Genomic DNA, 14,036 nt, shown 5'->3' with positions numbered 1-14,036 from the left:
CTGCTGGCTGTCACTATGCTTCAGGCATTATACGAAGTTATTTGCACACATTGGAATTTTATTTATTTATCTCTTTATTTTGGTTTTTATTTATTTATTTTTGAGGAATAAAAATTTTCTGTATTTAAGAAGACGTACAATGTGATGTGCTGATATATGCATACATTGTGCAATGATAACCACAACCAAAGTAGTTAACATATCCATCACCACCATACCTACTTTTCTTTTCTCTGGTATTGTTAGAACACTTGAGATCTGTTCTCTTAGTAAATTTCAAGTATACAATATGGTATTATTAACTACAGTCTCGGTGCTATACACTAGGTCTCTAGAACTTGTGCATCTTATAATGGAGAGTTTGTACATTTTGATCAATATCTTCCCCTTTTGCCTATCCCCAGCCTCTGAGACCCTTCAACTCTGTCTCTACAAGTTTAACTTTTTCTTTTAAATGAAGTTTCACATGTGAGAGAGATCATACAATATCTGTCTTTTTGTGTCTGACTTATTTCACTCAGCATAACATCCTCCAGGTTCGCTCATGTTGTCACAAATGGTAGAATCTCTTCCTTTTGTATGGCTGGATAATATTCCACTAAACGTATAAGCCATTTTTCTTAAGTTGTTTCCATATCTTGGCGACTGAATAATATTGCAATGAACATGGGAGTACAGATTTCTCATTGAGATAGTGACATATGTCCAGAAGTGGGATTGGTGAATCATATGATATTTCTATTTTTAAATTTTTTAAAACCTCCAAACTGTTTTCCATAATGGCTGTACCAATTTATATTCCCGACAATAGTGCTCAAGGGTTCGATTTTCCTCCACATCCTTGCCCCACATTTGTTATCTCTTGACTTTTGGAGAATAACCATCCTAATAAACAGGTGTGAAGTAATAGCTCATTGTGGTTTTGGTTTGCATTTCCCTGATAATTAGTGATGTTGAGCGTCTTTTCATATACCTGTTAGCCTTTTGTACTCTTCTTTGGAAAAATGTCTATTCGTGTCCTTGCCCACTTTTTAACCATGTTATATGGTTTCTTTGCTATTGAGTTTGTGAAAAGTATAAAAGGAAACTTTATTTAAAATGGAAGTGTTGAATTACTATATTGTATACTTGAAACGAATGGAAAGAAAATAAAAACTTAGAGAAAAAATAAAATAAAATGGAGTCAGGGGGCCAGAAGGGGGAAGCTCAGAGGCTCTACTACGTATCATTTATTGCAGACCCACCAGAAGGAGACACACCTTGTAAACTGATACTACTTCAGCTACTGCTTTCCTACCCCAGCAAGAGGAAGAAAGGTCTTTCTTCTTCCCTGATGACAGCCCAGCCAATGAGAGACTGTCACAACTTAAGCAATGAAAAGCCACTCTACTTGGATCTCCTAGTTTACTCCAATGACTTTTAATATACCATAGCCCTCCTGACTTCTCCCTTTGTCTATAAAAGTGTTCCTCTCCTTTGTTCTCCAGACTTGCGATAGCTTATTTGTCCCGAGTGGCAGTTCTCTGCGATTGCTGAATAAGCCAATTTTTTTTTTTTCTGGTAACATAACTGGCAGTTTTATTTTTAAGATTAAACTATTCACATGAACTCCTTATATAGTTTGGATATTAACCCTTTCTTGGACATGGTCTGCAAATATATTCTTCCATTCTGTAGGTTGCTTTTTTATTTTGTTGATGCTTTCCTTCCCTTTCCTTTCCTGTGCTTTTTAGTTCCATGTGGTCCCAATTGTTCATTTTTCCTTTTGTTGCTTATGCTTTTGGTGCCAAATTTCCTCTTTCGTTTTTTCTAGAAGTGTGATGGTTTCAGTTTTACATTTAAGTCTTTAAGCCATTTTAAGTAGATTGTTGTGTATCGTGTAAGGGAAGGGTTCACTTTCATTCTTTTGCACATGGATATACAGTTTTCCCAACTGTATCTATTGAAGAGATAGATTGTCTCATATCCACCCATCTCTGGGGGTCACCTCTGGGGAGTCCCCTCTGTGGCAGCTCATTTCTGAGGTTCATAGACACCCACACTCACAGGGAAATAAACACACACCACAAGCACAGAATCACACCAGCCTCACCTGGGAACTCAGGTATGAGGCTTACGGACAGACCCACACACAGACCCACACTGCAGACATGGCCAATGACACCCTGAGGAAAACACACACACACACGCACACACGCACACACGCACACACACAGATACAATCAGGAAGACCCAAAGGGGCAGCAAATTCACATGCATAACTAGTATACACACATACAAAACCCAGATATACATAGACACTCCCATATGGACACACATGTCCCCGAAAACGTACATAATGGGCAGGGGCTTTTGAAAAATGCGGTCACACGGGATGTCCATTGTGATCTATCAGGGGCTCAGGCCTCTGATTGGTGGAGAGAGGGTATACAGCATCCGGATTGCTATGGCAACGCTCAAACAGGTGAAGACCTGGACGGAGAGGGATCTTTCTCTGCTCCATCTTTTCCTGACAGTTTACTTAACCGGTTACTTGTGTCTTTCTCACCTAGTGATTTACTGATCTGTTGACCTACTAACCTTTCTAACCCTCCTCCCTCCCCTCGTGTACTTGATCATTCCTGGTACTGTCCCTGACTCCTTTCTACTCCTGACACACCCCCCTCCCCAATCCCACCCCTATTTAAATCCCACCCCAACCTCAGTTACCACTCCGCCCCCTTTCCCACCCCCTCCCTTCCCCTCCCACCCCCACCTCCTCTCCACCTCCATCTGCACCTCCTGTCTGCCCCCCGCCCCAGCTCCCCTGAGAGGACTAGGACATAATGGTTCAGACGCTGTTTTTCTGTATCTTCTTACTTGGGTATCCCGGTTTCCCAAACACGAATGTGAGTACACATCCTATATCAGTGGTTTCTTCCTTTTTTTATTTATTTATTTATTTATTTATTTATTTTTCCCGACTGTGGTTAAAAAAACAGCTTTTTCATAGAATCCTTGATGAGAACTCGGTTCTTTGTGAAAACCGAGGACCTCAGAGCCAAGGTTTCTTGACCAGCTTGTTCTGGCCACAACTGTCCACATCAAGTTGTGGATCCTGTCTGGGCCTCTTGGTACAAAAAGAGTAGCATTGACAGGATGGAAACCTGAGCTTCATAGTGTCAAGAAAGAAGGACCTGTGAAGATCCTAAAAGCCACTGAGATCTTTGTCTTAAATAAGGGGCCTGTATGATGTTTGAATTATACCTCATTAGAACTGTTTCTAAAAATGTCAGAAACATTTAATAGGCACTATTTAATAGTATTAACAGTATTTCATAGTGTTAGACTGGCTCCTGGAAGTCCTGTCAAGATCCTGCTCCAAGCTTTGTAAGTTTACAGTCCATCTTATATGTAGTTTGTTTTCCTATCAGCGCATTGTTCATATTTGTGAAGTTTGGTAGCCCTGGGAACAGTGGTATCTGAAGCATTGGTGTTGGTACTAGAGAGTTAAAAAGTGAAATGTCCTTTGTGCTCTGTGCTTTCTGGTTTGTTCGCTTTTAGGATCTTGTGAATCAGCCCTCTCCCTCTGGTCTTGGAGGCTGCTGCCAAGAATTGTGTGTTCAAACAGGTTGATTAGAGCTCAACATCAATGAAGTGGCCTCACCCTGCTTGGACATTTATAATAGGACAATCACTATGAGTGAAGTGATCAGGAAGTGAATGAATTCTTGTCCTTTCTTTAGCCAAATATGTGCAGAGTGTCGAGGTACTCAAACCAAAAAAGGTCTCGAATGTCCTTACGATTGTCCCAACTATAAAGAAATACCTGGTTCCCAGTGTGAATGTTTCATTCTATCATTAAAAAGAAAAACCTGTACTCCCAGGAGCCTGAGACAGAGAGACAGGGAACACCCATAGAGAGAAGTAGATTTCTTTAGATTAGCACGCACCAGATTCTTAGAGAGGGATCTACAAAGTCCCAAGTCAGGAACAACCTAAATTGAGGCAGAATCCTCCTACATGAATACCTCCAGTCAAAACAGAATCTATTCTATTTCTTTTGAGTCTATGAAGGAGGAAATTTCTTGGTTCTGTTTATTGGAAATTCCCCCCTCTACCTAGAATGTATCTCACAGATCAGTTCAGCTCTCTCTCCCTCCCTCATCTCTGAATTCGTCCATAAACTAACTTGTCTTGCATCTCCCACCTCCACCTAGTCATGGCCGTCCTGTGAGACCCGTGGCGTTATTGACCCCATTGGATCTAATCTAGTTAAGATTAACTACTGATATCAGCTTCCATATAGCTGCCAGAGGTATCAAGAGTGCCCAGGACTTAGCATGTTTACCATTCGTGTCAAGATGGGCTCTGTCTGTGGTGCATTTGATCCCCATGATCAATCATTGAGCGGACAGCTCCTGCTTTCTTTTAGACAGTGGCCACTCAAAGACAGTGTACATTTCCCACCAGCACACATTTTGGTGACCTCAGTTCTGAGAGCTGAAGATACAAATGGTACACATTTTGGAGGCTGCTTTCTAGAGAGATTTATTGGCACAAAATTAAAGTTTGGTATGTGAATTAGTATGAATTGCATTGTGAGTGTATTTTCTCCTAAATACTGGTAAGCCTAGTTTTTAGTAAAATGATATGTGTCCTGTTGTTTTGGTGAGCATATTCAGGACTTTTGTATTCTTTTAGAAAGTAATTTTCATAGTAGCTATTGATTGATTTAGGTTCAACACTATGAAATAGGAACTTGACTTTATTGTATTGGCTATTTGGAGATGTGTGTTTCAAATAACTTAAAATCTCATAGATTTCATCAAAATAGACAAGATCACCTGATTATGCCAATCTTTATTTACTTCAGAAATCTGACAACCTGAGCTGTGATTCAGATTCAAAGTAAACCTTGAAAGTAAAATCTCATGAGGCACCTGGATAGCTCAGTCAGTTGAGCATCTAACTCTTCATTCTGGCTCAGGTCATGATCTCATAGTTTGTGAGTTTGAGCCCAGCATCAGGCTGTGTGCTAACACCGTGGAGACTGCTTTGGATTCTCTGCCTCCTTCTCTCTCTGTTCCTCCCCCACTCTTTTTCTCTTTCAAAAATAAACATTAGAAAAAGAAAACCTCCGTGTTTTTAGAAACTAAACAGTAATGTAGAATTTATTTTTGCTGGAATAATCCCATATTATTATAATAACAGCTTCCCATCTCTCTCAGTCATATCCATATCTGTAAACATCTGGCTCTATAACAATCTCCTTTGAACCTCTAGTACATTTTCATTGTTACTTCCTCCCATCCTTCTATAAACTTTGGTGTATTTTTGGAAATGTTCCGAAGTATTTTATCCAGGTACTTCACGAATGTACAACAGAGGTCATTTACTTCTTGTCTACTAAAAGTTTGTGTTTATTTTTTTTAATTTTGTTTTTTTTTTTCAATTTTAAGTTGGCTGATAAATTCTTAAGTTCTGCTAACTATTTAAAAATTGTTCCAGTGTGTTTGTCAGCACTATAAAAATTTCTAAGATGGCCTATTAGATTTTCCCAACAGCTGCAGTGTGGTATAACTTATGTATAATAACAAGACCTTTGTAAAGATTGCAGTTTGTTGATATGTGATATAGATAAAGAAGCAATGAAGCCATCGCCATAGTAAGTAAACACAGTCATCACTCCCACAAGTTTGCCCCTGCTCCTTTGTAAGCCCTGTGTCCGCCCTGTCCTTCATGAGGAGGCATTTGAGAGATGTGCTTATCACCTCCTGGAGGCTGGTTGAAGGTTTGTAAAGATGATTCTTTGTAACAGATATTATAAATGTCTTTGATATTCCTCATTGTCTCAAATATTATTTCAGCTTGTCCATATTTTGGCTGGCCGTTTCCCTTTTGGCTCTCGTGTATTTGGGATTCTGTGGAAGCTTACCATTATTACTGCCACCCTTGCAATTTGTGCATGTCTGGTTTACCTCTGGACAGTTGTCCTTGCTGTGAGTATACTAAAGTACCTTATAGATAGGCTTGTAATCATCAGTAAGCAGAAGTTTTTTTTTTTTTTTTTTTTGGTAAGCACAAATTTTTAACTAGACCTTTTGTATGCATTCAGTATTTCAAATTTTCCTTTAAGCACTGTGTTCATTGCAGCCACATATTGTAATAATTCCAATGTTCATTATCATGTAGATGGAAATATTTTTAAAATTCTGTGAATTGTCTTCTTTAACCCACTTCTTTTACAATATCTCTATTCTATCTCTATTCTATATCTTCTATTAGAATATCTCTAATATTTTTTTGTAGTTTTCCACCAGTCTTTCTGTTATTGATGTCTAGCTTGCATTTGTGTTCTGAGAACATATTGTCTATGATTTTGTTGACTTTAAGTTAAGATGTATTTTCTGACCCTGAATATGGTCCATGTCAGTGAATGTTCTATGTGAGTTTGAGAAGAATGTGTAGTTGTCTACTGTTGAAGTGTTCTATAGATGGTAATGCCATCCAGGTGACTGATGATGCAGTTCAGTCCAACTGTGTTCTTAAATTTGAATGTCTGTATGCTCAACCTGTCAATGACTGATAGAGGGTATTGAATTCTTTCAGCCATAATAATGTGTATGTCTGTTTCTCCCTAGCAGTTGTATCAGTTTTTGCCTCATGTATTTTGACACTCTGTTGTTAATGCATGCACATTAAGGATCATGTTTCCCTGGGGAATTAAGCCTTTATTATTGACCTCAGTATGTCCGATAATTTTCCTTACTTTGTAGAATGTTTTGAAAGATAATTTCAGTAGCCACAGAATTCTCGGTGATGGGTTCTTTTCTTTTAACACTATAAACATTTCATTCTTCTTGATGGCCTGGTTTCTGAATTCTGAGTATTTTTTTTTTCCTGGTTCCTCTTGGGTACAGTGTTATTTCTCCCTTCTCCCTGTAACTCCGGCCCTCAACACTTCCCCTTACCTTCTTCCAAATTGTTTGTTTTCAGTTTTCTGTTGATTGAATAGTATATGTCTAGGGGTAGTTTTTTGTTGTAGTTGTTGTGGTGGGGTTTTTTTTTTTTTGGGGGGGGGGTATTTATCCTGCTTGGAATTCTCTTTAGTTTCCTGGATCTGTGGTTTGCGACTATCATTAATTTTGGAAAATTCTCATGGTCATTTTCACTTCAAATGTGTCTTCTTTTCACTTCTTCTCCAGGTATTCCCATTTTGTGTATGTTACAACCTTTTGTAATTGTCCCACTGGTCTTGGATGTTCTGTGTTGTATTTTTAATTATTTTCTTTGTGTTTCTGTTTCAGATGTTTCTACTCGATATTTCCTTTCTGCTTGTCGAGTCTTTCCTCAGCTATGTTGTGTGTGTTAATATATCCACAAAGGCATTTCTTATTTCTGTTATGGTGTTTTTTGATTTCTAGAACCAAAATCTCTTGGATCCTAGAGTTATCATCTTTGTGCTCACACTCACCACCTCTTCTTGCATACTGACCACTTTTCCCCATTAGAGTTATTCTCCTATTAATCAGAGCAGTTGTAAATTCCCAGCCTGATTATCCCAACATCTCTGCCATAGGAAATATGAGTCTAATGCTTGCATTGTGTGTTCAAAATATGTGGCTTTTCCTTTTAGGGTACCTTGTAAGTGTTTTTGAGAGCTGGGAGTCACATCCTTGTTTAAAGAAACTGAGGTGAATAGGCCTTGAGTGTGAAGTTTTGTCTTTACCTGGCTAGGTTTTAGGCTGAGTTTACTCCCCTGTGAGACAGGAAGGAGAAAGAGCACTGTAGTTGAGTATTTCCCTTCATCTGCATTGCTTGTGTTTAGGAAAACCCCCATTAGGTTTTGGAGAAATAGTTTCTCTTGAGGGCAGGCCTTCTAAGGAAGAACAGAATACCATGAGTTTATGTCTAAATGGCTATTTTTCCTCTTTCCTGCCAATTTAGAAATCTTTCCCCTCATAAAGAAAATATAAATATTATGTATTTGTAAGTCCATCTCTGTTTCCATTTCCCCTGCTTAGGAAAGGAAACATGTGATGTTAAAGACTATCCGTGGTTTTCTATTTGCCCTCCATAGATACACTTTCCTATAACAACATTATTATGACTTGCTTTTTGATAAACACATTGATATTCCAATATCCTGGCAAGATGTTGGGGCTAGCTTCAGCCCCATTTAAAACTTTTGAGTAGGGATAGGCATTCTAGAAGTCAGGAAAATGTGTTCTTTACCTTTTTGTGAAAGTAGAGTCTGGCCTAGATTTTACTGAGCTATAATTCACCAGGGGATGACTCGGGTCTGGGTGTTATTGGATCCCCAAGACCAGGTTCTTGAGTCTCAGTGTCCTAGGAATGAACACTGAACTCAAGGGAAACAAAGCAGGTAGAGTTTATTAGTAGATAGCTCGTATACAATGGTGCCAACAAGAAAGAGGCATATCGCTCCCTAAAGGGGTAGTGTGCCAGGTTTATAAAGGCACTTTTTCCAAAGAGTGAGGGGATGGGAGTGGGGAAGCATCGTTTAGTCCCACAGTCACTTATCTTGTGGTTGTTACTTTTCAGTGGACACAAGACCATCACAGGATGGTTTTCCATGGTTGACATTCTTTTAGGGCTCCTAGAAAACAGAAATACTTGTGCAGTCAGGCTTTAAATTATTACTTCTAATTTTGCCCAGACAACCCATTACTCCCTAATACCTGTGATCTCTCTTTTGTTCACGTTTCCAGAAGGAGGTATGGAAGCTTTTTAACCCTTTGCCTCAGACCACTGCCTCTACACGAGTGAAGTTCCTTTTGTTTTTCTTATACCTTCTTACGGGGAGCACTTTTTCCTTTTTTTTTTTTTTTTTTTTGAAATGTTAGCCATCTTTTCTTTTGTTGCCTGTGCTTCTTCTCTAGTCATGTTCCACTCTCTTTCTCATTTGATGGCTTTTGTTTTTGGAAGACCCTCTGTTTTTAGTGATCTAGGAAAATCATAGCACCTGACATGTTGTAATTGTTTATTGATTCAGAGAACAGCCAACTCTGTACGATTTCAGAAAGCTTTCTAGAGAATGAAAGAGGCATATCTTACTACAAAGGTTTTCCTTTTCTTTCCTCTTCCCTTCCTTCCTCCTTCCCTTCCCTTCCCTTCCCTTCCCTCCCCTCCATCTCTCCCCACCCCCCCTCTGTGGGTCTCTTTCTTTATTTCTCTCTCCCTGTCTCTCTCTCTCTCTCTCTTTCTTTTGGACTATTCAAATGATCCTAGGTTCTGGATTTTTCAGTGTGGATATTGGGTTTGACTACAAGAGAAAAAAATCAGACAAATATTTTATTTATATAATTTTAAAACTGTCTGCATTATGCACTGACAAAATTGAATACGTTGATGTTCATGGAATAGAATGTAAATCTATCTTTTAGTGAAAATAGCATGCCATGAATCTTTATGCTTTTATCAGAAATGGTTTATAAGGAATCATTAACTAAATATGAAATTCTAATATTTGCTTATATTTAATAATATGAATTCATTATGCTGAACAAAATGATCATTGTAATTTCATTGGTTTACGTTTAATATTTTATCAGAAAGAATACGTTTTTACTAATAATATGTTTGACCTCAAACTTATTTTGTTTCTTCCTCTCTCAGATAGAGCCTCCAGTATAACAAGGTAAGATTTAAGGTTTTAGTATTCTTTGTAAGTTTTTTTTCAGTACTGCTGTTTGATGTGGGTTTTAATTTTTTAACTAGGGATAAATATGATGACTTCTGATGTCTAATTGACTTGTTAACTCTTGAAAATCTTTCTCTTCCCTGTTTGGAGGCTAAGTGACAATGTGGAGGGATTTGGCATCTCTTAAGAGACCAGGGGAGGAAAACATCATAGGAGGAAGGAGAACAGGATGAGTGTAATTTTGCATAGAAATGGTTAGGAAACAAGTGATGATATGAGTCTGAGGTTTGGAAGTGAGTACTTTGCCATGACATGGCTCTTGGTGACATGCGAAGATGAGAAAAACCCTCTCTGAGTCTATCAAGTGGCCTAAGCTTAGAGAAGAAGCCAGATATTGCCAGGCAGGGTGTGTGTCACAAGAGAGGTTTAAACCATGGTTTTGAGTCTGAGGTGGAGGGAGCCATTCATGCCAGGGGAGAATAAGAAGTGAACGTGATGCAAATGGGGGTACTGTATTCTGCATGGGCCCTATAGACTGTGGTGATTCTGTTGCACTGTGTGTTGAGAGCCAGGGTGGCTGCCTGACACTTAGTAAGCCCTCAAGGGCTGGTGCTCATCACTGTGAATGCAGCAGTGGTCGCGGTGAGAAGAGCGAACTCAGGGCATGAGAGCTCTCACACTGGGCCAATAGAAGAGAAGTTTGCACTTTGTGCTTGTTAGAGGAGTCAGTGTTCTAGAGCTTACACGTAGAGTGATCTCAGTGAAATAAGGTTCCTTGTGGTTTATTTTTTTTTTAATTTTTTTTAACGTTTATTTCTTTTTGAGACAGAGAGAGACAGAGCATGAACGGGGGAGGGGCAGAGAGAGGGAGAGACACAGAAATCGGAAGCAGGCTCCAGGCTCTGAGCCATCAGCCCAGAACCCGACGCGGGGCTCGAACTCACGGACCACGAGATCATGACCTGAGCTGAAGTCGGAGGCTTAAACCGACTGCGCCACCCAGGAGCCCCGGTTCCTTGGGTTTAAAATGCTACTAAAACTTGCTTTCTTCAGGCACAATAAGAAAGCAAAAAAGTTAGTTTACACCCACGTGTTAGATAATGTGTCTCTGCTGCTAATACAGTGGGATTATTCGATGTCACCAGTTTGGTAACAACCTTAGAAATTGTTTTATCTCTTTTTAGTTAATTTACAGCAAATAACTGAAAAGATCAACACAGTGAAGAAAGAAAACAGAGAGCTGGCTGAAGCGATATCCATTTGGGAACAGAAGGTAGCATTGCCCTTTCAAATATTCTTTGTGTGATTTTATTTCAGTTATTTCACCTCTGGTAGTTCATCCTACTGACCTAGTTCATGTGTTGTAGAAACACTCCCAATTCAAGACAAGCTTCACAAATGTAAAGAACTACCTCTTTATTAGTGAAAGGAATCACACATTAGAGATAGGTTTATCTACCATGATGCTATTTTTGAATTCTGATTCCTTTTTCATATGTTTTATATGTAGTTCAATGAATCAAAGATACGTCTTCAAGAAGCTGAGAGAAGAAGTAACATTCACTCCGTTGAAGCTCTTAAATTGAAAGTAAGAATCCCATGGAGTGCCTGGGTGGCTCAGTCAGTTGAGAATCCGACTTCGGCTCAGGTCATGATCTCACAGTTCCTGAGTTTGAGCCTTGTGTGGGGCTCTGTGCTGACAGATGGGAGCCTTGAGCCTGCTTCTCTCTGTGTGTGTGTCTCCCTCTCTCTGCCCCTTCCCCACTCGTGTTCTGTCTCTTTCTGTCTCTCAAAGATGAATAAACGTTAAAAAATAAAAATAAAAATAAAGAAAGTAAGAATCCCTTCTTTGCCTGGATTGCATTGTAAAAACACAAGTAAAATAATGAATTATCATTGCTCATTCAACATGTTTTGTTGAAGGAGCACATCAAAAAAAGTTGAGCACTTGATTTAAAATTTAAATGACACCCTTCAAAGTGCACTTGCTACCTTGCAATCAGAGAGAGAGAGGAATGTCAAGAATCCAGAAGTGATGAGTTGGCTGCTGAGTTTTACTGTAACTTGGCTTTGGAGGCTTTTTGTTCATTGGGTGAGGTGAGCACAGCATATTCTTCTGCTGTTTACCACAGTAGAGAGTGGGCCTCTGGGAGCCAAACCTCCATCCTCACAAGGACCTGGAATTTCACTTAGGACCACCCTGAGGAGTTTTTGCTATTTCAAGGACTAGCAAGTGTCTTTTATTTTCATAGCTGGATAATTACCACCTCATTCAGCCCTGCTCTCCCAAGATATGGAGAAAATCCCCAAGACAGTTGAGAGATGAAGGGCAATAGCCAAATTGTATACTGCCCTCCTCCCTTAATGCTGAACAATGTTCAGTGTGAATATTCCCCTAAGAAAGCCATTTGTGAGCTCTTTGACTTGAACTATATTCCATGTTCTTTGCCTTCTCATGGTTATATTTATGCTTTGGGATCTTTCTTTGTTGCCGTGCATAGTCCTGCTGTGTTAGGTACACTCACATTGTTATGCGGTCATTATTTCTTGAATGTCTTTTTTTCATATCTGTCTTAAAGTCACAAGATGCAAACGGTCAATTTGAGGATCCAGAACTGAGAGCCGTGATGCCCAATAACTGTGAACTGGAAGGTATGTTGTCTGTTGGGGAGAAATGCCCATATGGTGGCAATGGGTTTGCTTTGGGAAGGGAAGGAATAGCTTCCTGCCTTCGTGGTACTTGCCCTTTTCCTGTCGCCCCAAAACCAAGTCTCATGTCATGTGCACACACAAAAATAAAGTTCATTTTTTGACAGAAAGTAAAAAGGCCCTGGAGGACAAGTGTAATGCATTGAGGTCTGCGAAAGCAGTCGAGGAAGCCAAAGTCAGACAGTTGAAGGAGAAGGCAGGCATCCTGGAAGAACGCTATGAAGAAAGAAAAGTGGCTATAGAAAAGTAAGATGTTCATGTGATAAGAGTCCCAAGTACTGTTGTATGAAGGAATGTGGTGGCCAGTATAGGTAAATGTATTTCTTTTAGAATTGGATCCAGAGTGTTTTGCCAAATGCATTCAGTAGAATTGTGCCTGCCCTTCCTACCTTGCTTTCTGGAACCTGCATTTTCCTTTCTGTCCTTAGTGCTTGCCACACATTGTTGTGTCATGTGCCTAGGGTGGACGAGGGAAGGCATTAATCACATTGATACCTGGATTCCCTCTGGATCCATTTACATTGTCCTATAGGTTTCAATCCCATCACATTGTCCTATCAGCCGGGAATTAGGTCATCTTTGTTCAGCACCAGACTTGGGTCAAAAATATCTATGGGAAAAATGGAATTATCTTGCTGTAGAAACAATGGACAGTGGCTTGGGATGCCATCAGTACTGGATGCCTTCATCCAGTCTGCAAGTGAGATTTGCATGAAGTGTGTCTCATGGGTTCATTACAAATTTGGTGCACCACTCACATGTTTCCTCTTTTGTCCAGTATTTTCTTTTGTTCTCAGGAGGAGATCAGGGACCTTAAAGTCCCTCATTCACATTGAAAAGTAAACTCTTCCTTCTCTTCCCTGAGACTCAGCTTTGTGTTAGTCCTTCTCACACCTGGGGTGGGGGCTTCTCTGTCTCACTTACATCTTGTTTTTGTTAATTTGTAAGCTCTGACCACCTCTCTATCTTTACCCCCTCACAACAGAGCCACTACATGACAGCCACAGACCAGAAAGCATTTGCTGAAGGACTGCCTGAGAGGCCAGAAGGAAATGCATGTGCCTTTCTCTGTCTAGTGCTTTTGCTCATTTTCTAAGAGTCTTTCAGTTTTGCATGTGATTCTTGAGTATATCCAGTGCCAAGTTGAAACCCTTTAAAGCAACACCATGAACTAAGTAGTCTGAGGGCAGCACAGCAAACCAGACTTTTGAAGCATTGCCTTTTGCTGCCTTCACTATCAATAAACTCCGTCGTCTTGTTAAAGACTGGATTGACTCCATGAAGTTGATAGTTTTCCGTCTGAAATGTATTTCCTGGAGATAACAGCCTGACTGTGGGACAGTTCACATCATGTTATATTTCAGTAGATACTGCCACTCTAAGATTGGCCTTTTCCTCCACCAGGATCTTTGAAGGAAGAGGCAGGGGTTACACTCCTGTAACTCCTGTGTGGGAGTGATTTGCAATGCTGGTGAAACCATATCCTGGAAGGCTATCTTCCATACTGAGTGTCTGTGTCCGGGTACAACTTTTGGACTGAGACTCAGTGCATTGCCCCATGGAGGTATAAGGCAATGATGATCCCCTGCTTCATCCTAATGGGTATAGCCGGTCAGGCATAGTTTTTCACGTTGAACTGAAATGAGCCTTCACCATCTCGAACAAAAGACCAACTCTAGGA

The 14,036-nt window shown here is 39.9% G+C and overlaps 1 long non-coding RNA gene across 3 annotated transcripts in view; it reads left to right on the top strand.

The window, feature by feature from the left end:
* LOC122234598 overlaps nt 1-13,571 on the top strand; it is a 35,929-nt gene extending 22,358 nt beyond the window's left edge. The window contains exons 1-8 of one of the 3 annotated variants that reach the window (XR_006212438.1): nt 2,804-2,888; nt 5,850-5,981; nt 9,622-9,643; nt 10,831-10,919; nt 11,157-11,234; nt 12,226-12,298; nt 12,463-12,601; nt 13,341-13,571. This is a non-coding gene — a long non-coding RNA (uncharacterized LOC122234598). Of the gene's footprint in view, nt 1-2,803; nt 2,889-5,849; nt 5,982-9,621; nt 9,644-10,830; nt 10,920-11,156; nt 11,235-12,225; nt 12,299-12,462; nt 12,602-13,340 lie in introns of those variants that run through there. The other 2 variants (XR_006212437.1, XR_006212439.1) reach the window with 2 other exon arrangements.
* Nucleotides 13,572-14,036: the final 465 nt, after the last annotated feature.

This window comes from Panthera tigris, chromosome E3, assembly GCF_018350195.1.
Source record: "Panthera tigris isolate Pti1 chromosome E3, P.tigris_Pti1_mat1.1, whole genome shotgun sequence".
NCBI classification, from domain to species: Eukaryota; Metazoa; Chordata; class Mammalia; order Carnivora; family Felidae; genus Panthera; species Panthera tigris.
This window is presented reverse-complemented; position numbering and strand designations above follow the sequence as displayed.